General features: G+C 37.6%; 1 long non-coding RNA gene across 2 annotated transcripts in view; it reads right to left on the bottom strand.

The window, feature by feature from the left end:
• The window catches only part of LOC136792156 (uncharacterized), a 480451-nt gene that overhangs the window by 211026 nt on the left and 244125 nt on the right, over window positions 1-25300 (bottom strand). For both annotated transcript variants that reach the window (XR_010835542.1, XR_010835543.1), the window contains exon 2: window positions 17568-17702. This is a non-coding gene — a long non-coding RNA (uncharacterized lncRNA). The remainder of the gene's footprint in view (window positions 1-17567; window positions 17703-25300) is intronic.

The raw sequence follows: 25300 nt of genomic DNA, 5'->3' as shown, positions 1-25300 counted from the left end.
TATGTAATTGTATTAGTTTGCTTGGGCTGCTGTTACAAATACTACAGACTGGGAATTACTTAGAGTGTGATTATTGGTACTGTCAAAATGCAAAGATTTTGTTAGAGTTAACTCCTTTCTCTAATTCTCTTACTACCTCTCACCCGAGGGGTCTCTTGAAGTATTTTGTGACTTAAGATAGCCCTTACTCTTTTTTTTTTTTTTTTTTTTTTTTTTTGCGGTACGCGGGCCTCTCACTGTTGTGGCCTCTCCTGTTGCGGAGCACAGGCTCCGGACGCGCAGGCTCAGCGGCCATGGCTCACGGGCCTAGCCGCTCCGCGGCATGTGGGATCTTCCCGGACCGGGGCACGAACCCGTGTTCCCTGCATCGGCAGGCGGATTCTCAACCACTGCGCCACCAGGGAAGCCCACTCCTTACTCTTTTCTAAAAGAAGAATTTTATAACAGCAAAAACAGTAACAAAGATAAAATGAATTTAAAGACTTCTATGCTAATAAAATGAGATTGCTCTTTAATTATCCAGAGCTCTCAAAACAATAATTGTCTATGCTTCAGTGTTCTACATTGTTTTTTAATGAATACACGTCAAGAAAGCATTATATGTATCTACTTGATTCCATGAAGTTAATTCCATTAATGTGCCTAAATACTTTCTGGCCCTTATCTAAAATTAATCTCTAATAGAATTTAGAGGCTTTAAATTATTTCTGTTCTCAGAAACCTTTAAATCTTGTTCCCAGAAATTAATCAAAGAGGAGGAAATATGGGCTGCAATTTTGAGAAACACACACACCAGGCAGGGCAGCACAATCTTTTCTTGCCCTGAATAATTTCTGAATACCAGAAATACAATGAGGGAAGGTGGAAAAATTATTTGGCTCCTGATGTCCACAAGATCCAACACATTTAAACTCATTTTTATGCCTTGTAAAAATAGCATTCTTTTCATATACAGATGGTATGTAGTTTGCCCACCAGATTCAGTAAGAAGTGAACTATGACCAGAAGCTGTGGGTTTTAGCACAATTTCTGACACTAATTAAGTCCATGGCCCATGATAGTTTAGCCATTCCATTTCTCTTTCTTCTTCTCTCAAGGGAGGGAGGTGACACAGACCCTATCCATCCTTTAGGCTGCTTTTAAAAATAAAGAGAATGTCTGAAAGCCTCTGAAGATGCAATCACAAATCATACAACAATTTGCAACAGCGTTTTAAAAGACTATTTCACCAGACTAATTTTTCAACTAACGTTTGAGTTGCTCCAATCAACTTCAAAATGTTCCTCCATGCACATGTACCAGTGTTGAAGTAAGCGAGTGGTATCCCTAATCCATAAAGTTAATTGTTTCATTCCCTGAGTATACTGTGGACAAATAATTTAATATCTTCAATATTATTTACTGAGCATAAACATGATATTACGTATTTGGGTAGGTGAAGTTTAAAGAAGTGTTTAAGACTCTCTTCTCTCAAATTGAATAAGTACTATTAAGAATCTATTTCACTAAGTAGGTTTTGTGTTCAGATTCCATCTCAAGCCTTGGGATGCTAAAGAAGACAGTAAATAAAAACCATAAGACCTTGAAGGCTAAAACTCATTCAGTCAGAACAGCTAGGCTCTGTCAGAGTTTCCAGCTTTCAATTGCACTTCTTAAATCAAAACAAAAAGTGGCTTTATTCCAAGTAGATACACAATCCAATGCTGAACAAAAAGATATAAGGCCTACAGTAAGTTTTGTCAGTTTTTTTAAACTGTATTTTGTGTTTCAAGACTAATGAATGTCATGTTACATAAGTCAACACTGATACTGGTACATCCGAAGTTTGTTAAGTGAAGAAACTGAATTTTGTTGACTTTACAATGAGTTTTACAATAATTCAATGTCCTGCCCCCAATCTCTATAACCATCATATGAGCTTTCGAGAAACAGATTTCCTGATCCTGCCACAGCTTTACTAAATCAAATTCTCCAAAAGTGGGGCCCAGGAATCTATATATTTAAAGTTCCCATGTGTTTCTGAAATCATTCAAGTTTGGGAACCACTAAATTCATAGTTCTGAATCTGGAGCACATACACAACAGAAATCAAGTATACCCAAATCCTTCCTGCTGTTTGTGGGAAGTTGCTCAATTTCACTGTTTGCTTTTTTCAACTATAAACTAATAACTCCTTGTGAACTTGAGGGTTATATGTCATTGGCAGATGTTTTTATTTGATTCATTTCAACTAACTGTAACAGAGTACATTGGCTCTCAGATTTTAATGTGTATTAGAATCACCTGGGGTTTTGCTAAAATTCAAATTTCTGGGACCCATCAGATACAATAACTCAGTAAATTCAATGTAGGAGAGTGGAACTGACATTTTTAACAGCACCCCAGACTCTTTAAAAATCCAACTGAAGTAATGCTGCTGTAGTACGTGCAATGTGTTCTTAGATCCTACCCTGCTTTTGTATGGTGATTTGTAATTTATGCAGACATTCATATTTATGCTCTCATTTTATCTTCACAGGCAGAGAGATGGGATAGGTATCATTGATTCAAGTTAAAAATGTGACAAATATTAGGTACCAGCAGCTCCAGGAATCAAAACTAACACCATGTTCAGCGCTCCTTCCAAGAGTAAAGACAAAAAAAAAAGGAAAATTATAATGTGCTGACCAAATCTGATATTTGCTTAACTAATGATATTCAGAAATTAATTTCAAAGAAAATTTGGAAGAAATTTGGATACAATGAGTATCTTAAACAGAATCTAAATCCAAATTCCTCTCAATTCAACAAATTTTAGAGAATCTACTTTGTGCTAGATACCATGGTAGGAACTAGTAATATTCCAAGATTCAATCTGTCAAAAATGAAACATATTAATTGATTATGAAAAGTGTGAAGAGTGTTGAAAAATATGGGGAAGATGTTATGGACTGAATGTTTGTGTTCCCCCCAAATTCATATGTTGAAGCTGTAAACCCCAGTGTGGCTGTATTTAGAGATGGGACCTCTAAAAAAGTAATTAAGGTTACATGAAGTCATAAGGGTGAGGCACTGATCTGATAGGACCAGCATCCTTAAAAGAAGAAACACCACAGAAACACACGCTCTCTCTCCCTCTCTCTCTCTCTCTGCTCCCATGTGCACACACCAAGGAAAGGCCATTGAAGAAATAATAATAGCAGTCATCTACAAGATAGGAAGAGTGGCTTACCAGAAATTGAATTTGTTGCCACTTTGATCATGGACATCTAGCCTCCAGAACTGGGAGAAAATAAATTTCTGGTTTTTTTAAGTCACCCAGTAGGTGGTTTTATTTTGTTTTTTAATAGTAGCCCAAGCAGACTGACACAAGAGGGAAGACCTAAACACTAAGTGCAATGGTTGAATTTAGCAGTGTCTGGTATAAGGCCTGAAGTTAAGACCCAATATTAGGGGCCTTGACATCTGGTCAAACCAGAAAGACCTCGAATGACCTAACTGCAAGTTCCTATCCCTACTCCACTCCCACAGATCCGGTCTATAGCCAAACAACCTTCCTTAACAAAGCAACCGGGCACAGTTCCTGCCTATCCCTGAGTAGTGAGTTTCAATTCCCTTCCAGCTCATGGAATTATTCAACACAGAAATCACATCCTCCCATGGGAACCAGGGACCATTCCATCCTCTTGATATTAAAAAACCTGGGCAATGAGTAATGGGATTAATAAACTTTTGTTGATCTCATCTGTCCAGTGTCAGGTATTATGTGTTCAGTCATCCCCGTAACCACAAGGTGGGAATTCCTCTTTCACTAATGGGGTGAAGAAGAGGAGATTAAAACACAGTGAACTTGCTGGATCTTCCCACCACAGATACGCGAAAGGTCTAATTTAATAGAACAAACTTTTACCACTGGCTTAACTAGAATATTTTTTGAAAATGTCTCCTAAAATCAGATTCTCTGGCCTGACTGTTAGAGCAGTGAAGATAGACCTTTCTTCACACATTAAAGGAGGTCTTCTATATGAAGTGATAAATTACATTAAAATTGGGTGGGGCCATGCTTCCCTCTCACTTCTGAGTGGTTTTGACTAACACGTTGGCTTTATATTTCTCTTTCAATTTTTAATCCACATGACTCTAGAAATAGTTCATAATCTGTAAACAAGGATGGACAAATACCAGGAAATCTCTATATTAAAGAAAACTATGTATCAAATAGTTTAAACCTAAAGACATCACTTACAATGCATAAACATGCCTCCCAAGAAATGTTTTAAAGAACTGTGTTTTTGTACTTTTAGTTCCCTCAGAGAGGAGCACATCTGTGCAGGGTTTCTTCTGTTCCCCCACCTATTCACCATGGACCGTGGCTGCTTGAAATTGACACACTCAAGTGCCACCAGCAAGGCCTGAATGAGAAAGGCTTTGCAATTCAGCCTCTGTGATCTCTCATATAAATATTGCTTGAAGTTGGACAGTGAAAAAGCCCAAGGTAGCACTATAATGCCAACATGACAGACACTTTATAACATCTGCCAACATAACACTATATCAGTATCTTGCTTAAGCATGAAAGAAGAATGTTCCTGAAATCATTCAAAGTGATAAAGTAGTCCCCAAAGAGATTTAGAGTTGATTTTCCAGCTATTAAGTATTTCTCCATCTTCTCCATTATCCCTACTGGGGATGAGAACACGGGGAAGAAACCATTCTACACAGAAGTATTCTAATCCCTCTAGGATGGCAGACTGTTATCTCGGGCTCTGGACGCTTAAGTCCTGATCACTGGATTGGGATCTCTGCTCCACATCTTACTAGCTGCAAGACCTTCTGCAAGTTTCCCTGTGTCTCTGTGCCTCCACTTCCTCCCTTTTAAGTGGGGGTTTTGAGACCGGCCTGGGACTGGGACCCTTTGCTGCAAGGCTTGCACCTGTACATATATCTCCTTGAGCAACAAAATACAAAGAAACTATAAGGGACTAAAAATAACTGCATATGTATGCACATTTGGGGCAAATTATGGACAATATACAAAGAGACCAAAAATCCCAAGTGCCACTTCTGAAGAGCCAGGAGCAAAAGCATGGAGTCAGGAGCAAAAGCAGGGTACTACTGCGCATGCCTCCTGCACACACCACCACCAAAGGGGTGGGCAAAACACCTAAGCCACCCCTGGACACACCCCTACCCTCACCCCATATAAGGAACCAGCTCGCCCTCCGTCGGCAAGCAAGTAAGCAAGGGAACATGTTGCATGTTCTCACTCCCGCCTGCTGCAGCAGGGACCCCAATAAAGCCTTGCCTGAGTTTCTTGTCTGGCCTCTGATCAATTTCTATTGACTAAGGAGTCCAAGAACCCTGTTCAGTAACAGTTTCAATAACCCAGTATCGTACAAGGAATGAATCAGTGAATATATGCTAATCCCTTAGCACAGTACTTGGCTCACAGTGAATGATCAATAAACATTATTGACTTTTATTACTGTCATTTTAGATTGGTTTGCTCCCTTTCAAACTGGGGTAAAGCTTATCTGGGCCATTTTCTGGTTAGAACAGAATAAAATGATGCACTTATTGCTGAAAAGGGCCTTGAAGATGATGTAATCCAATTATTCTTTCTTTCATTTTGTGGTTGAGGAAACAAACACAAATAGTGTAACTTGCCCAAAGTCATGGTAGAGACAAATAAATCTCAGGACTCTGGATCCCCCAAATTTTAAGAGCAGAACTGCCCTTTCACAAAGAACTATCAGGAGGTCTCATTCACTGTCTACTCAAAACTTAGCCATATGCAACCTTCATTGTAGAGGAAATCTCAAGTTCAAATCTGCTTCCTACTTCAGTTTTCCTTTTATTTGGATGGATTCTAATATTTTAATGAGAAACGTCTAAGTTGTACATGCCACGAGTAGCTTCAAGTTTCTACACTGACTCTAGTGGCAAACAGATAAACAAAACTGAAGCATCATTTTAAATGTGAAAAGTCATAAAAATTAACTTACAAAAATATAGGTTGGCTTATAGGCTGGCATTTACTGTACAGTTTTCAAAAGCTGAAACTAAAGCTAATTTTCTCCACAAAATCAAAGTTTACATTATTCAGGCAGATTCAGCATTGTTAAAAATAATATGCAAAATAACCGCATTCATGCATCACAATTTCTATAAAAAGTAAAGTATAGTAATATAAAAGAGCAGACCTAAGTACTGAACAGAACATTTGGGTTTATAAGCTCCAGCTAAAGATTGCTAGCTGACTGGAGTATTTAACAATGCTAAACTTATTTTACAGTTTGGATCAAAGAGCAAAATTAATTTGAGATTATTAAGAACTCATACCATTAGATAGCATCCTTAGGAAATACACTAAAATTTCCCCATTTTTCTCAAGCTCAAATGTGTCTATCCTATTGAGATATGAGGCTAGGCCCTGACTTATGAGCCCTGGGTTAGCCTTAGCCAGGATAATTAGTTGCTACACATGCTTTTCAAAAAGGGCATGAAGCAATAACGTGGATGACATATGCTTTAGTTTTCCCATCAAGAGAATGAGATAATACAATTACTTAGCTCATTGGTTTACTATAATGATGTAATATCTGTTAAGAGGCTAGAACAGTGCCTTGTACATAAGTAGCACTCAAATATCAGTGAATATTAGTATGATTATTGTCCTAATATTATTAACATTGGTATTATTATTGACCTCAGAAATAACATCTAAAATAGCAGACCAAACATTAATATTCTTGGATGTGTCTCCCATTAAAGAGAATTATCAGGGTTCAAGTTGGTACTGCCAAGGCCTCTCTAGCTTGTATTGTTGAGCCCTATAGAGAACGTTACCTAAGAAATTAATCTTTGTCTGGAAAGTCTGAATTTTTACTCTTGGGTAGTCATGACAAGAAGTTCCCAATCTAAAGCCTTGAATGAAGAAAATCACTGACAGTATTGAATATAATTTAGATCTAGTGGAAATCATTTATAGGCGATTTTTCCCTTCCTACATCTATAGTTTAAAACTGGAATTCTCTTATACATTTACACTTACAACTTAGAAAACGATTTCAGATTTGAACCAAAAGCATAGTACTAAGTTTGTATTCATGTGCTACTTTTTCACGAGGGGTACAGAAGAGGAAGAAAGGGATTTACTGACATGTAAAGGAATGGAAAAGAAAATTATCTACATTCTTGCATGTTCTTTTTTCAACTTTTAATGATAAAAGTTGGAGCCAAAAGGATTAAGTTACAATACAAAGGATGCCACAGCAACATGATTCTGGTTTCTTTTAACCAAATGTAACTTTATGTTTAGACTTTTGGTTCTTGACAGCACAGTGGGCCGTGACATTTACTCATAAATATTTATTTACCAATTCACTTTGATTCTGTCAGTGATAGAAAGGTGGGAAAAACATGGTCTTTGTTCTCATGTATTAGGTGGCAGATGTCACTTACTGTAAGAAGTCCAAAATGCTATGAATCTAAGAGAAGAATGCTTTTCTCTAAAGTGCAAAGCTCTGTAAAAAGGATGACCATATTTTCCCTAATATTGGAAGTTAACTTATTTTGCAACTTGGAATCACAACCAAGTAATACTGTACAAGTCAATACTAAAAGATACTACCCATGTGCCCTAATTTAAACGACATCATAGAATCTTGATTACAAAGTTTCTAAAGGTTCACAATAATTTTCTCAAGTCATCTAGGTCCACAACAAATACATCTGAAATCTCCATAGATTTTGTGCAGATAATGAATTTTGATAATACGGTAAAGTTCAGGAATTCAAATAAGGTGATCACTATGCTCATTAATTCCAAACAGAATGAAACATCATGCTATTTAATATCTTTTTTCTCTTCTATATGCCCTTTCCTTAATTTTCAGAGCAAACAATTAATCCTCTGCTTTGCACCAACATGTTTTGATTAATAAGGATTCTATAAAGAGGAAAATCCAATAGCTTACAGCATTATATAGCTGGATGGTCGACATAAAGGATTGTAGAAGATTTAGCTTGAAACTTTTCACATAATGAGAAATCATCCTTTTCTTTCCCTGAAGATCTAAATTGTAGGTTATTCTGTAGGTTATTTCCCAAGTAAGTAAATATAAATTTCTGAGAATAAAATACTATGAATTTTTTTTAAAAGTCCCTGGAAGCACATCTATTCTCATTTTGTAAAATGCTGGGGTCATCTTAACATAGGAAAACAGAAATGTGACCTTAACCTTTGAAAAGAAATAACAGTATTAAAATAGCATTTTGAAAATGCAGTTATTAGGGAGAAAATTGTTTTTAGTACTGAAACGTATTCACTTATTCAATGCAATGTCATAGATTTAACAGCTATGTAACCCTTCAAGTAGGAAATTATAATGGAGATATTAAGAAGACCTTAATTAAAGCAGCATTATCTGTGTCTCTTTCTCCTCCTGCTCTATAAGAGGATTACATCTTTATCTAGGAGCCTTTGCCTTTGAGTTGTACATATCTGTTTTTCATGACACATTTTGAGCTAACACCACACTAGTAAGATCAGTAGCAGTTCTAGTCTCTTAAACCTTGACAAGATATAGAGAGAAGCCAAGTATTATCTTTTGTTGTTGTTATTATTATTAAACATGCATCTTCATGTTGATTCACATTCAAGATGATTTTATAAGAGAATGTGGAAGATGGGATTGATGGGGGAATCACAGCTGACATAGAGCAAGAGAGCCACATGTGCTCTGGAAAATATTATGACTCCCTTCATCTTCAGTCTCAGCAGAGAGGAGGAATGAGGGTAGGAAGTCTTACCAGCCTTACCCCTAATAACTCTCAGTCATAAGTCCTGGGTTCTAGACAATTTGACCTCACTGACACTTCTCCCTGCTTAAGGCTTACCCATCTCTGTGTTTTTCTTTATGTCTTCTCTTCCTAGAGGACCTTCTTCCTCACTCTTTGCCAGCCAGCCACATACCTCTCAGCCTTCAAGGAGGTGAATATCAATGCTACCTTCTCAACAAATGCACCCCTGGGAGTGACCTTTCCTTGCATGAGCTTCCAGAGCCCTTAAACCTAGCCCCCAAAGCTGTTACATATTTACCTCCCAAGGAAAAGTCCTTTTTTCCCTGCATGTACTGTCTTTTTCCTCCCTTTCTTAATAATCCTATTGCCTGACCACTACTTCCTTATGGTAGGGGCGAAGGTGATATTTGAGATGGGTCCTGAGTGTTGGTTGGATTGCATAAATTTGGTAGGGGAGATGGAAGAGAATTCCAACTCAGGCATTAAAGCTCAACCAAGAACTTTGACCTAGAACTGAGCAGAGTTTGCACAGGGGAAAATGAGTATCCAAGACTAATTGTGGAGGGTGGTTCATGCAGAGCACAGTCCTTACTCTTGTTCAGGTGACAGAATATCATAAATTGATACATACCATCTCACATACATTATTTACTATGTCCATAATGGAAACAACTTTAAAAGAAAGTAGAATGAGATATAACTGTATACAGCATGACAACCACAAACATATGTTTGCAAAATATAAATCTGTCCAACTAGACTCGTTTTCTCCAGCATTTCTTATTTGCTATTTGCTCATTGATCTTGTCATGCACTAAAGTAGATTTCAAAGGTTTGTGGAGAGGGGATGGAGTATGGAAGGAAAAAATAAATTTAAGGAAAACTTATCTATTAGCTTTATTGTTTGCTGAGAATTTTAGGAAGATTCCTCTTTTTCCCTATTTCAGGAGTTGTATTGAGAATCACTGATTTAGGGCAAGAGTGGAAAGTGATACTGTATAGGTGAGGAGAGGTCAGCTTAGTCTGGGTCCAGCCACATACACTCAGGAAATTATTTACTGCTTCCCCTCTGCCTTAAGTCTCACCAGAATTTAATGTGCCTGAACACTGAATTCAGATATGCTGCTTTAAAATATATATTTCCTCCATTTTTTTCCCTGAAACATTTTCTTCTTGTCTAGTTGATTGGTGTAACTATGTAAGCATTTGGCATTCTAGCTGAATGAGAACGAGATGAAATGGCAGCTCTCCCAGCCCTCTTATTTCACAACATAGAAGTAAAACTGGCAATGCAGAGAATGTTATAATTCAGATGTGTCAGTCCTGAGATGTTCAAAAGTGGTTAGCAGCAGGAATACCACAGCCCATTTTGAACCACAGCTAAGAATAGGGATACCCCATCCTGCTGTTCAGAGTGACATCTACTGGTATCATCAAGTTCAAGGCATAACTGTGAAACACGTCTCCTCTTTTCCTTAAATGTAGGCAGAGAAGTGGTTGTGCAAAGATATGTAGGAGATTGAAAAGCCGGTCATTCACAGAAGTCTTGTGGGCCCAGAGCTTTGGGAAAGTCCTTGTCCCCAAAAAAGAAAAATTTTCAGAACAGGTGAAATGGAAAGAGAGGGGGATAATATCACACTTGGTTTTCTTTTGGTTTTGCTTTTAAAGAGAGAACATGCTTTCCTGATCCGAAGTGTAGGGTTAGCAACTCTGTAATCTTACCAAAAGTGAGCCAATTTTACTACTTAGAGAGAGGTGACAATGTTCAAATCTGCCAAAATTATATGGGCCAATTCAAGTGTACAACTACATACTAACCCACACAGCAAGAGGCCTACAGCTGACTGCTGAGAGACGTGTGGCACTGTTTCAACACTGTCTACTTTTAAAAACAAAGAAGTAAGAAATTATGCAGAGAACTGCCTTCAAATATTTCCTCATACAGTGATATGGAATGGCTATAACTGAAGCAGTAATAACCAGATACCATGCATTAATAGGCTGAGGAAGAATAAAAGTATAGGGTGAGACTCCTGTCTCAGTTAGTGATGCTCTTCTTGGAGGTAAATGAAACACACACACACACACACACACACACATAACCAACACTTTGGAATTAATGTTCAGTATCAAGTGAGAGGTCATTTCTCTGCTCTCCCTTTCTCAGGTCCCTCCATCCACTACAAAATTATCAAATATGAATGCTTACTTGCCAATAAGATTTTTACCCTTTGTCTTATAAATACCACCTTTCTTTTCCTTTCACAGTCCGACTTCTTCAAAGGCTAATATAGCTTCTGTCTCCCCTTGTCTAGCACAAACCCCTCAACTCACTGCAATATGGCTCTGGCCCCACCATCCCACTAAAGCACCTACCTAAGGTAGAATATGACCTCCTAATTGTCAAATCCAAAGGATACTTCTCACCTTATTTAATGTCTCCTTCTTGCTTACATTTTTCTCTGCCTTTGCTTTCCAGGTCGCTAGTACTCCTGACTTCACATCTTCATTCCTAAATTCTCCTTTTAGTCCCATAGAGTCTACCAATAAGTATTTATGTGAAAGACTGTGCTGGATACTGGGTACACAGAGATGAACAAGGTGCATTCCCTACCTCTGACTCCTCTTCTTCCAATCATCTCTTAAACACTTGTGGCCCATGGGATTTTCCTATCCTCAGCCCTCTTCTCATGCAATAGAATCTCTAGAAAGGAGCATATCCAATTCACTTGCTACAGCCTCAACATGGATAATTCTTAGATCTGTGTATCCAGATGTCCTCTCTGTTGATTTCCAACTACCAACTAAACATCTCTATCTGCATATCCCACAGGCATACAAACACCTAAAACTGGATTCTTTACCTTCTTCTTTAAATCCTGCTCTTATGTTCACATTATAACATGGCCTTCTTTTTATCTGTCACATCTAACTGAATAGTACCTATAATTAATTCTATCAGAAACTGTTTTGATGTTAAATTTCCACTGCCAAAAATGTAAATGTAACAGCCTCCAATCAGTCTTCTGTCTCTCCAGGCCCTCCTTGTAACCATCTTTAAAACTTCCATCAAAGATCTGTTTTAGGAAGCATGAATCTGACCACTGCACTCCTCTACGAAAATTTTTCCATCATTCCCTCCCTACAGCACAGAGTAAATTTAAAATTCCTTGGCAAATTGTTCTACGTCCTTCATAATCTCCCCCCACCACTGTCCACCTATCCAGCCTCACACTTCATTCCTCCCTCAGATACTCCCTTAACTGCAGACATGCTGAGCTGTTTACTGTTCTCCAAAAATAGGCAATTATCCAAACATGGATGGCTCTGAATAGGGCTTTCCTGTGCAGTTCTTTTCAGGGAAGCAAGTCACTAAGGCTATTTGGACAATTCCAAAATTCAGTCTAGGAGACCTGGCCTTGAATAAAGTACTAGAGAGGTAGTGCATAGAGAAAATAAGCTGAAGCACCAACCTGAGGGAGCAAAAAGCCACCCAGTTTATTTCTCCAAGAAATTTTTCCAAATGAAGAAAACTCTTGAGAAGTCAGGGTCACAGCTATCCAATCTGATACATTAAATTGGAATGAGAGTTGAAGAAAGAAAAGTCAAACAATTTTACTTGCAATTGCTGTGTTGAGCTGGTCTTTGAGGCCAGACAGAGAATCAAATCTGGTCCTTATAAGGCCTCACGATAGACATCAAATCAAATTCAATAATCTACAAAAAGGAAGCCTCTCTAAGTGGCTGTTATATTTTCAATCTCTATTTAAATGAATGTAATAAATAGGTTCCTGAAAGAGGTTAATAATGCAATAATGTGATAAGGGCATTCCTCTCTTTCATTAGCAGACAAAATGAAAAATAATTAGAAATTCCAGGCAAAGCAAAAAGTTGCACAAGAAAGTCACAGTCCAAATGTGAAGTAAACTAATACATCACATGCTTTTGAATAATTGATGAGATGCACAGAAGAAAAGAAAACCATTTCACTTTGATTCCTAGAACATTCTCCCTTAAGCAGCATAGATTTAGTGATACAGGGTCATTCATAACATGGGGCTCTCCAAGAAATACTATTACCGAGCACTTACTATGTGCCAGGCATTATTCTATGAACTTAGTAAGTACTTTCTTATTTAATGCTCAAACACCACCAGCAGGTAGATACTATTTTGTGACCATTTTACATAAGAGGAAGTAAAGGCACAGAGAAGTTAAGTAATGTATCCAAATTTGCAAAAGCCCAGGCAGAAAGTGGCAGAACTAGACTTTGAAGCCAGGTGGTACAGTTCCAAGGCCTGTGCTTTTACCAACTACATTATTTCATTGGTTTTCAATTTTTATAATTAATTTCAAAATGAAGCAGAGAAAACACAATTATAATTACAGGTCAAAGGATCAGTGTTATACACCTTGATGATGCAAAACTAATGGAATGAGGGAGAAGACTGAAGGAAAATGAGAAAAGAGCTATGGTACATTTTCCAAAGTTGATTCATTATAAAATGTACTTTTCAGAATATGAGTTGTAGTTATAACTGAACCCACCAAAAGACAAAAGATAGTAATAATCCAAATGAACATTTTGGCTAACCCAATATATGTGTATGTATACATGTGTGGTTCTATACACACACCACACACACACACACACACGACAGAGAGAAGTCAGATATATAAAGATACATCGAAAGAGAGATGTCAATGTTCACTACAGTTATTTCTAAGGATGATTTTAATTTTATTTTTAAGGCTTTTTTTCATTTTCATCTTTTCTACAATAATATGTATATCCTCTTGTCATTAAAAATATCTTTTTTTATAATGTGGTTGTGTTTATACAGTATTTGAAAGCTGGGTGGAAATGAGAAGAGATTATTTACCTGATTAAATGTTATTTCTTCTGTTAAGAAATAAAAAATGATTTTAAGAAATAGTCTTAACCTTCTGGAACCTCTAATTTTTCAGAAAGCTAAACATATCTTTGATGAGTTCAAAGTGCCAAGATCTCTTCAAGTTAAAAGAATTATATTTTTCTGAGAATTCTACCACTATGTAATGTTCAAATATCACTCCAACCCTACACATTTCAGATGTTAAGGAAAAACCAACTTTTAACATTCATTCCTCTTATTAAAATATAAAATTCACCTGTCTTAGATGTAGATTTTCAACACTACAAACAAGTCCTTTCCAAGGCAGTCATGCTTAGGGTCATGTGACCTAAGTATGCTATATGACAACTACATATTGTGAACATAATTAAATAATTTAAACAACAAACTCTTAAGAATAGCCACGTTAATTGAAACAGTGGAGAATTTCCAGGGAGATACAATGGATTTTACAGTAGCTGAAGAGCTCAATTAATCATTCAGCACAATACTTTCCCTTTACACAGATAAAATGCAGTTATTACCATATTACAAATAAATCAACTGAGACCCAGTTTAGTGACTTCCCCCAGGTCATGCAGCTAATTGTGAGAGGAAAGGAATTACAACTCATGCCACCTGCCTGCCTTCCCATGAAAGAGTTTCTCCTGCCATAGCACACTGCCTCGTTGAGTAATGGTGAAAGGTACATGCCCGTGTCATGAATTTGGAGATGCTCTTCTTGTTGACTTGTCTCAGAGGTTACTAACAACAGGGTCCATGCAGAGTTCACCCCTCACCTGGATTTCCAACACAGTTTCTCTCTGAGACTCCAGAGTCCCCAATTCGTGTTGCAACCTCTCCAGATGTTTTGTCCCCCAAGTGGAATTCACACTCAGGGTCACTACTCCTTTCTGTTCAAGAGTAGTGGCAGTGTCCCTATCTCTGCTTCACCAGAAAAGCCTGAACTCTCCAAACCCTCTCAGAATATCTTCTTGTTCACACTGGTGTATCATATTACCTTGTGAGTATATTCTCTCATTTCCTCAGTTGTAAAGCCTTGTCACATTCCCTTTATTTACCAATCTCAAGAGAATATGACTTCTTTCACAAAAATGCAAAGCAGACAGCTAGTCACCTTCCGTTACTTATTCTCAACAATTTTCTTTTTCCTTAACCTTGGATCCCACTTAAATACTTACAAATTCAGCTCCCTTTAAATCCATGCTCCTGTTGGGCACATCAGCTTGCATCCAACAGGACAATACTGTGAGATCTATGTGCAAAAGTACCATTTGCATTTATCCTCTCATTTAATAAATACCTTTTAACTGACCACTATGTACCGTACCCTAGGCTAAACATTGGGGATTTGAGAAAGAATAAGCTAGGAGACACATTCCTTAACCTTAAACTTCTCACAGTCTTGGGTGGGGGGAATGGGAGTGCTAAGCTGTTAGGTTCATGTACAATGAGTCATTCGACCATGCAGTGAGTGCAGTAGCACTGTAATCAATATATGTGAAAAGTGATATGGCAACAAAGAAGACAGCAGTGTTAATTCCACATGACATGTGAGCCAGGTTTTGAAGGACTGGTATAAAATTACCAGGATAGAGAGCAAGGACCCTCTAAGGAACATAAGTTTGGGGTAAGAGAAGCTGACTGAGAGGGAGTATTATTGTTATTATTATTATTACCTAATTCAATTTTGCAAAGGCAGGATGTGAAGGGTACTAGAAAGCAGGAAAGAAATGCCGTTGCCTGCCCTGAGCCCCAGCCTGGAGTTAAACCTGAGTAAACTTGGCTCCCTATGTGACCTGTCACCCTGGATAAACCAACACTGCCTGGCTCCCGTGGCATCTTTTCTGGGCACAAAATTTCGTTGCAAAAACATTGGGAAACCAATCATGAAGCAGCAAAAACAAAAGCTGTCTACATTCGCCTGCTGCAAAACCTCTTCTTTAGAGGAAATGTTGAAGCGAAGAAAACAAATAAAAGTTGTTCTGAAAGGAGAGCCAATTACATTTTTGCCAAACATAACGGGAAGCAGAGAACTAAAGCAGACAGAGTAATGTCTATCTTTGGCACACCAGACAGGGAGGAGAAGAGTGTGTCTTTGATGGCAGACTTTATTTTAAAGGTGCCAACTGACATTTTGAAAGGACATAAGAACACAGAGAGGAGAGAGCTCTTCAGCCTCTGCTGTCTGGGCTGCAAAAACTCCGGAGTGCCCCCAGGGTTTTCATTTTCCTAGTCTAAGGCTAACGCAAGATAAAGTGCAGGAAAGAAAAGGAAGAAAATAAAACAGGTCCCTATCTTAAAGCAGCCACGCGAATCCACATGATGCATCTGAGTTGAAAGTATAAAGAGAAAGACATTTCCTGACTCTGGAAGGAGGCTGGCAGAAGGGGTCTTCCATGGTAACCAAAGGCAGAGTCCTGTCCATCATCTGAGCAGTCAGTGAAGCACATGCTTTTTTTTACAGGGAACCCCGTTCCAATAGCAGGACAAGTGCAATAGCTCATGTCTAAGGCCACCAGTTACTCAAGACTTGAAGAAAGCCCCCCCACCATGGCTTTCCCATAGGCACACTTACAGCTGATCAGCTGCCTGAGGTCAGGAGCCCAGTGTCCTGAGCCCTCCGAATCTTCAGAGCACATTTCTTGCCTCTTTCCTTCCCTGACCCTATGGTCCTGCTGTTCACTGAAGGCACAACTTATATGTTTCTTGTCTCCTGATCCTCCTAAAACATTTTGCCCCATCAAAGAAATTTAGATTTAAATGTTTGATACACCTTCATTGAGCTTTGGACATCTCACGATCCAAATTTCTCCCTCTCTCCCAGGGTCATGTAGACATTTCACTACATCTTTAAAAAAATTTTTTTAGGGCTTCCCTGATGGCGCAGTGGTTGAGAATCCGCCTGCCGATGCAGGAGACACGGGTTCGTGCCCTGGTCCGGGAAGATCCCACATGCCGCGGAGCAACTAAGCCCGTGAGCCATGGCCGCTAGGCCTGCGCGTCCGGAGCCTGTGCTCCGCAACGGGAGAGGCCACAACAGTGAGAGGCCCGCATACCGCAAAAAAGAAAAAAAAAAAAAAATTTTTTTTAAATTTATTTTATTTATTTATTTTTGGCTGCATTAGGTTTTTTTTTTGCTGCGCATGGGCTTTCTCTACTTGCAGCGAGTGGAGGTTACTCTTCGTTGTGGTGTGCGGGCTTCTCATTGCAGTGGCTTCTCTTGTTGAGGAGCACGGACTCTAGGCGTGTGGGCTTCAGTAGTTGTGGCTTGCGGCCTCTAGAGCGCAGGCTCAGTAATTGTGGTGAACAGGCTTAGTTGCTCCGTGGCATGTGGGATCTTCCCGGGCCAGGGCTCGAACCCCTGTCCCCTGCATTGGCAGGAGGATTCTTGATCACTGCACCACCAGGGAAGCCCATCACTATATCTTTTAAATGAGGAAGGTGATAATCCCCTGCACTATTACTCAGGTAAAGGGGATTCATATCATTCTGGTAAGGGCAATGAAGGATAGAAACTGGAAAAATCAAGGAGCCAGTGAGAATATAATTCAGAGGAATGGTCTATTTCCAGTCAAGCACTGACCAACACTTACTTCAGCTCAGTGCAAATGAATACAGAAGAGGGAAAAGAGAAGTATACAAGAAAATAATTCAGTACCCACTCCATCCTCCTCGGCTTTCTCACACTAAGATTCCACACAAATTCTCAGCAACGCATCTCCAACTCACCTCTGACCAACTCACTGTGTGCTACAGTCAATACTATCATGCAGCCACTGTTTATCAAATTCCCACTCTGGGCAAGATACAACATTAGAGGATCCAGGAATGAAGAAGACAGAGCACCAGCCTGCAATAATGGCACAGTCTTAGCAAAAATCTTACCGGAAGAATGTGACCACGGTGAGCAGGAGTCTGGAGGAGCAGTTCCGTTACAGAAGATATCTGACAGAGTAAGTCAATCCAGGGAGGTAAGACCCAAGGCCTCAGAGTTCAGTCAGGGAATCAGAAACAACAGTCCTAGCAAAGAGAAGACAATGAAATGAGTTCAAATCCTAAGACAAAGGTTATTTCCTTCCTAAGCTGTTCTAGACTTCTTGCTGTCTGTAAAGACCCAGGACGTGGGGAAATAAATTATGTCCAGGAAGAGGTTCAAGGCCTCCAGGGAAAGCCTGCAGCTGTGTGAGTACAGAAACAAACTCTTAGATTGCTTCATAAGCTCCATAAAATAACATGCTTTGCTATTTTAATGGCTAAAACAAAAGCATAGTTACTTGGACACTGAAATAACTCATTTTAGCCCTGGCAAGATTTCAAAAGGACAATTACAAAGGTAAGGAAAAAGAGAAAATTAAGTTCCTTATTTCTTAAATGACCAATATATGCACAAAAGTTCAAAGAAAACAAAATGTCTGTATAAATGATAAAAGCCCTCTCAATTTTTGTCAGAAATGCAGTTCAACCATGAAGAAAATCTCTCTAATTTCCCGAGATGATGAAAGAGAAGGCCAGTTTCTTATTTGCCTGATTGCTAAACACATTAGAAAATGGATGGAATTTCAAGATTGAGATTCTGGCCAAATATTATCTTTTGTATTAGAAACAGAAAATGACTCAGGAAAATATGGAGCTGCTTTTTATGAAGAAGAGTTGAAAAGAAATTACAGCTGAGAGAAACAATGAATCATAAAAGATGACAGATAAGGAGTCAGAGTTAGGAACCAAAATACCTCAAGATGGTTCTCAAAACTAAACAGAAATAAAATTAAAACATACATCTTCAACTTTATTACTAGGAAATCACTGCAGGAGTCAGATAGGAAACACTCTCTTTCCATTATTTTGCAAAGCACAAAGCACAGTTTTCCAGACAATTTCAGCACTTTACAAAATGCCCGGAAGCAGCATATCTCTGCAGAAGAGGTCACACACTCGTAGGCTCAAGATATAAAGCAGACAGATTCAAGTCAATAGGAACATCAAATTAGCTTGCTGGTTATTGAGTGGAGAGGGCACTTGTATGCCCTGGTCCCTGAACTTCTGCCTTAGCCATGCAGCTCAAGTCTGATATTAATCTAGAGGAAAGAGCAATTCGGTCAAAGAAAGAAAAAAAATTCATAATGACCTAGATTGGCCATCTGCATGTTTTAATTTTCTGAAGATTAAAAACAAACAAATGAAAGAAGTGCTTAGCATTTTTAAATTACAAGCCGAACCTTCATATGGTGCAATGATTTTTTAGCTTCTTAGAAGTCTGTCAATTTCTTTCTCTTTCTTCAGTTACTGATAGTGTTCATAAAGTATTCATGTTATGAGAGTGGATAATGTGATTCCTGTTTATAAAATGAGAAGGGGCATAGAGCAGGTAGTGACCAAATGACCTTCTTGGGTCATTCCAGTTCTGAAATTATATAGTTTAAGGGCATTCATAACTCATAAGTGACCCGGCTTGAGAAAATAATGCAAAAACATTAGACAGTCAGCATTTTTTTTCCCAAAGGCACATACTAGGTCCTCAAATGATTGCTGAATGAATGAATGCTTTTCGGAAAAAAAAAAATTTAACAACAGGAAACTTTTATATAAAATTATAGGCTTCCCTGGAAATATATATGTATATATATGAAACATACATAGAAATATATAAAATATATCATATTATTTTGTGTATTTTTAAAATTCTTTCATTTGTTCTGTATTTATTAACTAACATTCTTCTGTAGAGAAAACTTTTGCTCATGAATTAGAGTATTTGATTTGCCAGAACTATAGTTCCCACTGAAAAACCAGGATAAATGTATAATAATGTGTCTTTAATTACCAATTTTCAGAAGGATTTGACTTAATAGTCACCTCCAATAGTGGCAAATAACTCATTGTTTTAAATCTTTCTCTTCTTTTATATCTTGAAAGATTCGGGACTCTGGATGCTTAGGCACTCCATGTGTTTCAATCAACTATAGTCATGTTCTTTTGCATGTACAAAATGTGCCAAATTTGGCCAATGAGAAATTCCTAGTGCTTGTCCTCATGACCCAAGCCATGAGTCTTCCCTTGCTTTCTAGCACAACAAAGTGTCGTAAATTCACCTTGTATTTTCCTTCCTCCGAGCTTACAATCAGCCATTTCCCCAAGGAACCCTGATTCCTTTCTGTGAAGAATAGTATTTAGAAAACAAAATTTGGGCAGTAAAATGGTGATTCCTGATAGAGTGCCATAGCTCCTGTGCCTTTCCACTGGACAGAAACAGGAAATATATTATCATGAATCAAATTGATATTCCCAAAGCAAATTTAACATTGCAGGATTTTCATTTAATTTCTTCAATTTAATACTTGTATTTGTTTTTCATACACTGAAAATCTCAGTTTAATTATTGGTTTATTCCATAACATACAAGAAACCACAAAATAGCAATCTCAATATCACTATTTACAATAATGTTACTGAATGATATTTAAGATTTCCTTGTAGTTCTTTTCATTCTTAGGCTGTATGCCACTAAGTTTTGTTTTGTTTCTGTGTTCTTTTGGCATCAAAGAAGTTGACATTTTATTGTTGGTTGTCTTTTTATTAATATTTTGGGTAACACTCATAGCCCCCCTTTTCCACCAGACAATACATATTGTTCCACGATTGTGAGTCACAATAAAATTCATTTACAATAGCTTTCCCACTCATTTCTCTTTTCCATCATGTACTTTTAGTCAATATTAATATCTTTCTTATGCCTAATCGTGTACTCTTAAATACACTAAATTTTCTATTATTCGTCAGCTTTAAACAATATCCAAAGAAATCATTTAATTCCCTCCCTCCCACCTTTCTCTGTGTTTTAGTTCTGTCATTTTTACTTTGACATTGCATTTAACACTGACAAACTCTTCTTTAGTCCTTGTCCACAACTTTAAGATCTTCGATCCACAATTAGACATATAAAATACTCATCACTGATGTCTGTCAAAGTCCCCCATGGCACTTTTTTATAAAGCTCATCTTGTAGTAATTTTGCTAGGAAATGCTTCTAGGGACAATAATTCCTCAGTTCTTGCATGTTCCATATTTTTCCTAGAGTCTTCACATTTAAAGGACAACTTGAATGGAATAACATCCTTCACCTTATTTCTTGAGTATCCTGAAGATGTTATTCCTATACTTATTGTTTTGAACATTTATTGAGAAATTCGATGTCAACCTACTTCCTTTCCTTTATAAATGACTTTGTCCTCTTTCTTTGCTGTTTCTTCATGGGTCCGTTTTTACAGATACAAATGGCCCTTGTAATATGTAGATTCAGATCTTCATTTATATCAGTACATTTTCTTGAATATGGTTTTAAACATTCATTCTGTCCCACTTTTGTTTTTCTCCTCCAGGTGCACCAAGTATGTGTATTGTGTATCTTGAACATTGATCCCACCCCACTCAACTGTTTAGTTAAATGCCATGAAAAATGAGAGCCACCTCTCTGAATCAAGCATTTATAGCTGCCCAAACTGTATGTAGCCTTTGATTCCTGACCTTACTGTCCGTCTTGATTGGCACCAGGACCACATATTGTAGTCTATCACATGCTATTACTCTTCCTCTTTTGAATCTAAACCATAATATTTCAACTATATCACTTTTTAATACATTTTGCAGTATTGTCAATTAACTACACAAGCTATTTTCATCATCTTTCTATTCCCATGCCAGAAATTCCAACTGATATGGATGGGCTACCACATACCCTCTGATGTAGTTTCATCATGAAACAGTTTCACTGTTCTCCACAGTAAAATTATTTATGTTGAGGGTCCTTTTACTTCTGCATTTCCATAATTCTACACCTTTGGCTATAAATTAACACAGACAAGCCTAATATCAAATTCTAAATTATGAATAATTATTAGATGCCTATTGTATGAAAGATAGTACAGAAAGAAGTGGTACAATGAAGAAGATTATACTATTGTTTCCTTTAGTAGGTTTAGTCTAGCAAAGTAAATAAGATATAAACTGTGCATGTGTATTTACACATATATACATATACATTACAGACATTAGGATAAGAAGTGTTAAAACATCAAAATACATAAATAAAACGTATTGGGAGTTTAAGTTAAAGAAAGATGACTTATGGAGATCCTGGGACAACTTTGTAAAAGTAGTGGCCTTTCAGTCTTGAAATACAGAAAAGCTTTATGTGTAAGGAGATCAGAGAAACGTACTTTAAGAAAATGGAGAGTGTGTTTAAGGAAAGGGCTTAGAAATTGAAAAGTTTGTATTGGATATGACAATTAGCAGTAGTTTCATTTGATTGAAACAGAACCAATAAAAGAAAATACTCATAAATAACATTTTAAAAAATGAACTGAGTATTTACAACATTAGGATAAAATGCTTGACCTTTGTTAGAGAAACAACATGAGGGCAAAGTTTGGAGTAGAAGAGTGATATAAGAGTTTCCCAAAGATTAATTCAATAGCAGAATACAAAGCTGGTTGTAATAGAGAGAAATTGGAGACAGTGAAATCAGTGAAAAGGCAACTTCAATGGTCAAAACAAGAAAGAATGAAATATATCTCTGTATATAAACACAGACCAAAGCAACCAATCTTTTTATAAGATTATACACCTCTTCTGTAGAATAAATATTCAGTCAGAGGCTTTATGGTGTATGTGTTATTTAGGCATCTACAAGAAAAGAAATGTATTTTTGATTTAGTCATAAAACCTGAGAGCGTTCCCCTGCTCAGTCATCTACAGAATAAATGATGCATTCTGCACCATCACAAAGCAGTCTGACACACTGTATTCATATTTAGAAGTCTGAATTTAGCATCTGCAATAAACTAAAAATAAACTACTCTAAAGCCCTCCCTCCTTTCCTCTCTCATTTATTCTACCTAATTGTGTCTCTTTCCACTTTAAAACCAATTTCAGGAGGTTAACATTGTCATGTGATTATATTTTATCTTACACAAGGATGGTCACTGACAATCTAAGCTAATCCAGGATTTTGTTAAATAAAGAGTCCAAATAGGGTCACTTAGGTTGAATAGAGAGATTTTATCCTTTCATCAAATCAAGTATGAGGGATTCACTTCTGGTAAAATTACTTCTATGGGTCTTTGCCTACAGTGTGATGAAGGTCACTAAGTTGATTAAAGAGTGGCAATAATGGGTCTTCGGCAGATGCAATCTGAAATGATCAAAAACTGAGAGCAAAAAGGGATTTAAATGGTTCAGTGGAGATAATATACCTGAAAAAAACCCAGCCCCTGTGCTGAATGATTATTCTTCCAAGCAGAAAGGATTCTGTGAGAATAGAGCGACTAGATATTTTCCCTTTGAAGCTATGAGAGAATATAAGAAAGAAGTTTTGAAATGATAGATGAAGGTAAAGCATGGAAGAATTCTAAGTGTAGAAATCTGAGTCACTGGAGGAGTCAGGAAACTCCATCCATGGAGTATATGAGGGAGACAGCCATGTGTCTGGAACACAGAGGAAAGGACCAGATGAGCATCCCTCATCTGTCACCCTACAAGGCCTTACACTGCTAGCTATTTAGTCATGTGCATTGGTCTTGCTCTCTAATTAATGTTTAAGTTCCCTGAGGGCAAGAGTACTTCGTTAATTTATTTTGTATCGATAGCAACATGCAGAGGGCAATGCACTCAGTAAGCTTAATATAACATATATAATTCAAAAAAATGCCCTTAGAAGTTTCTTTATCATCCATTATAAGTAAATTCCTTGAAGGCAAAAACTCTCTCTTGTTCACCATTGTATACCCAAAACCTAAAGCATAATGGACTCATAATAATTATTTGTTACACTCTGCAGGCATGCATACTTGGGACAATTGAATTTTTTAAATGAATGAAAAGAAATTGACAAGATCCATGATTAGGTAATCCACAGCTATTTATATAGCATATGCTAGGCATGCAGCACTATGCTAGTTGAATCTTTTGAAGAACACCGCTGCTAGAAATATCTGCTACTTGATTTCATCCCAGGTAACTAGAAAAGTCACAATTTGCATATCTGAAATGATTAAATATCAAAAACACTCTTTCTCTAGGGTTGGCCATGTTAAAATATCTTAAGTAGCTAAAATAAATCAATATGCCAGTCTCTAAAAATCATGATTCCTTTAAGGGTATTTATATTTCAAGTATTCCTTTTTATCTATAAGTAAAGTCCTAGAATAGTAATGGAAAATTAAACAGATCTAGAAACAATGAGAGGCAGGGAGGAAAAATCAAGTAATTAGATACTGTTCAGACACATGCATGTACTTGTACATATGTGTACACGCACAGAGACACACACCAAACACAACTCTTCACTCACACGAGGTAAACAGCCTTCCATGAATCACAGCAAGAACTCCCTTGTAATCACCATGGTTGTGATTTCTCAAACATCCTGATAACTTTTGTAGGCCTGGCAGAAAACTGTCTCTGAAGATGTCCTCTATGATTATACATTGTAGATGCCATTTCTCTAATCAATGTGGATATAAGAGAGAGGAAGCAGCTTGTCACATTAATGAAGGCTTACTTCATACACAATTAACCTGCTCACCCACCCAAAATGTTACAAATCTCAACCCCACTTTCTAGGAAACCATGAAATCAAGTATCCAAAAGACAAAATTCAAATTCATAATTACAAAGCTTAAGGGGTATTTTGCATTAAATAGAAGAGTTTCCAGGATGCATTGTGCTTTACAAGTCCCAGTTGAAGTACACGTGCACACCTTCATTCAACCATAAATGTCTGTTGTGCATCAGGGCAGACTAGAGCTGAATGATGCACACAAAATTAAACAATCATTGCAGCCAATTCCAAATCAATAGTTCAGAGAGAACCACCTGCTCTGCCCACTTCAAGAGAGAAAAAGAAAAAAAAAAAAAAAAAAAAAAAAAAACTTTAAGGAAGCTCCTGTGAAAAGAAATGGGAGACTGAGCTCTGCCCACCACAGCAACAGCCAGCTCTACCAACCACAAGTCCCTCCCATCAGAAAAACTATACAAGCCTCTTAGATAGCCTCATTGACCAGAAGGCAGACAGCAGAAGCAAGAAGAACTACAGTCCTGCAACCTGTGGCACAGAAACCGCATTCACAGAAAGACAGACAAGATGAAAATGCAGAGGTCTATGTACCAGATGAAGGAACAAGATAAAAACCCAGAAAAACAACTAAATGAAGTGGAGACAGGCAATCTTCCAGAAAAAGAATTCAGAATAATGAAAGTGAAGATGATCCAGGACCTCGGAAAAAGAATGGAGGCAAAGATCGAGAAGATGTAAGAAATGTTTAACAAAGACCTAGAAGAATTAAAGAACAGAGATGAACAATACAATAACTGAAATGAAAAATACACTAGAAGTAATCAATAGCAGAATAACTGAGGCAGAAGAATGGATAACTGACCTGGAAGACAGAATGGTGGAATTGACTGGTGGAACAGAAAAAAGAATGAAAAGAAATGAAGACAGCCTAAGAGAACTCTGGGACAACATTAAAAGCAACAACTTTAGCATTATAGGGGTCCCAGAAGGAGAACAGAGAGAGAAAGGACCAGAGAAAATATCTGAAGAGATTATACTCAAAAAATTC

Source organism: Kogia breviceps, chromosome 11 (genome assembly GCF_026419965.1).
Source record: "Kogia breviceps isolate mKogBre1 chromosome 11, mKogBre1 haplotype 1, whole genome shotgun sequence".
Classification (NCBI taxonomy): domain Eukaryota; kingdom Metazoa; phylum Chordata; class Mammalia; order Artiodactyla; family Physeteridae; genus Kogia; species Kogia breviceps.
This window is presented reverse-complemented; position numbering and strand designations above follow the sequence as displayed.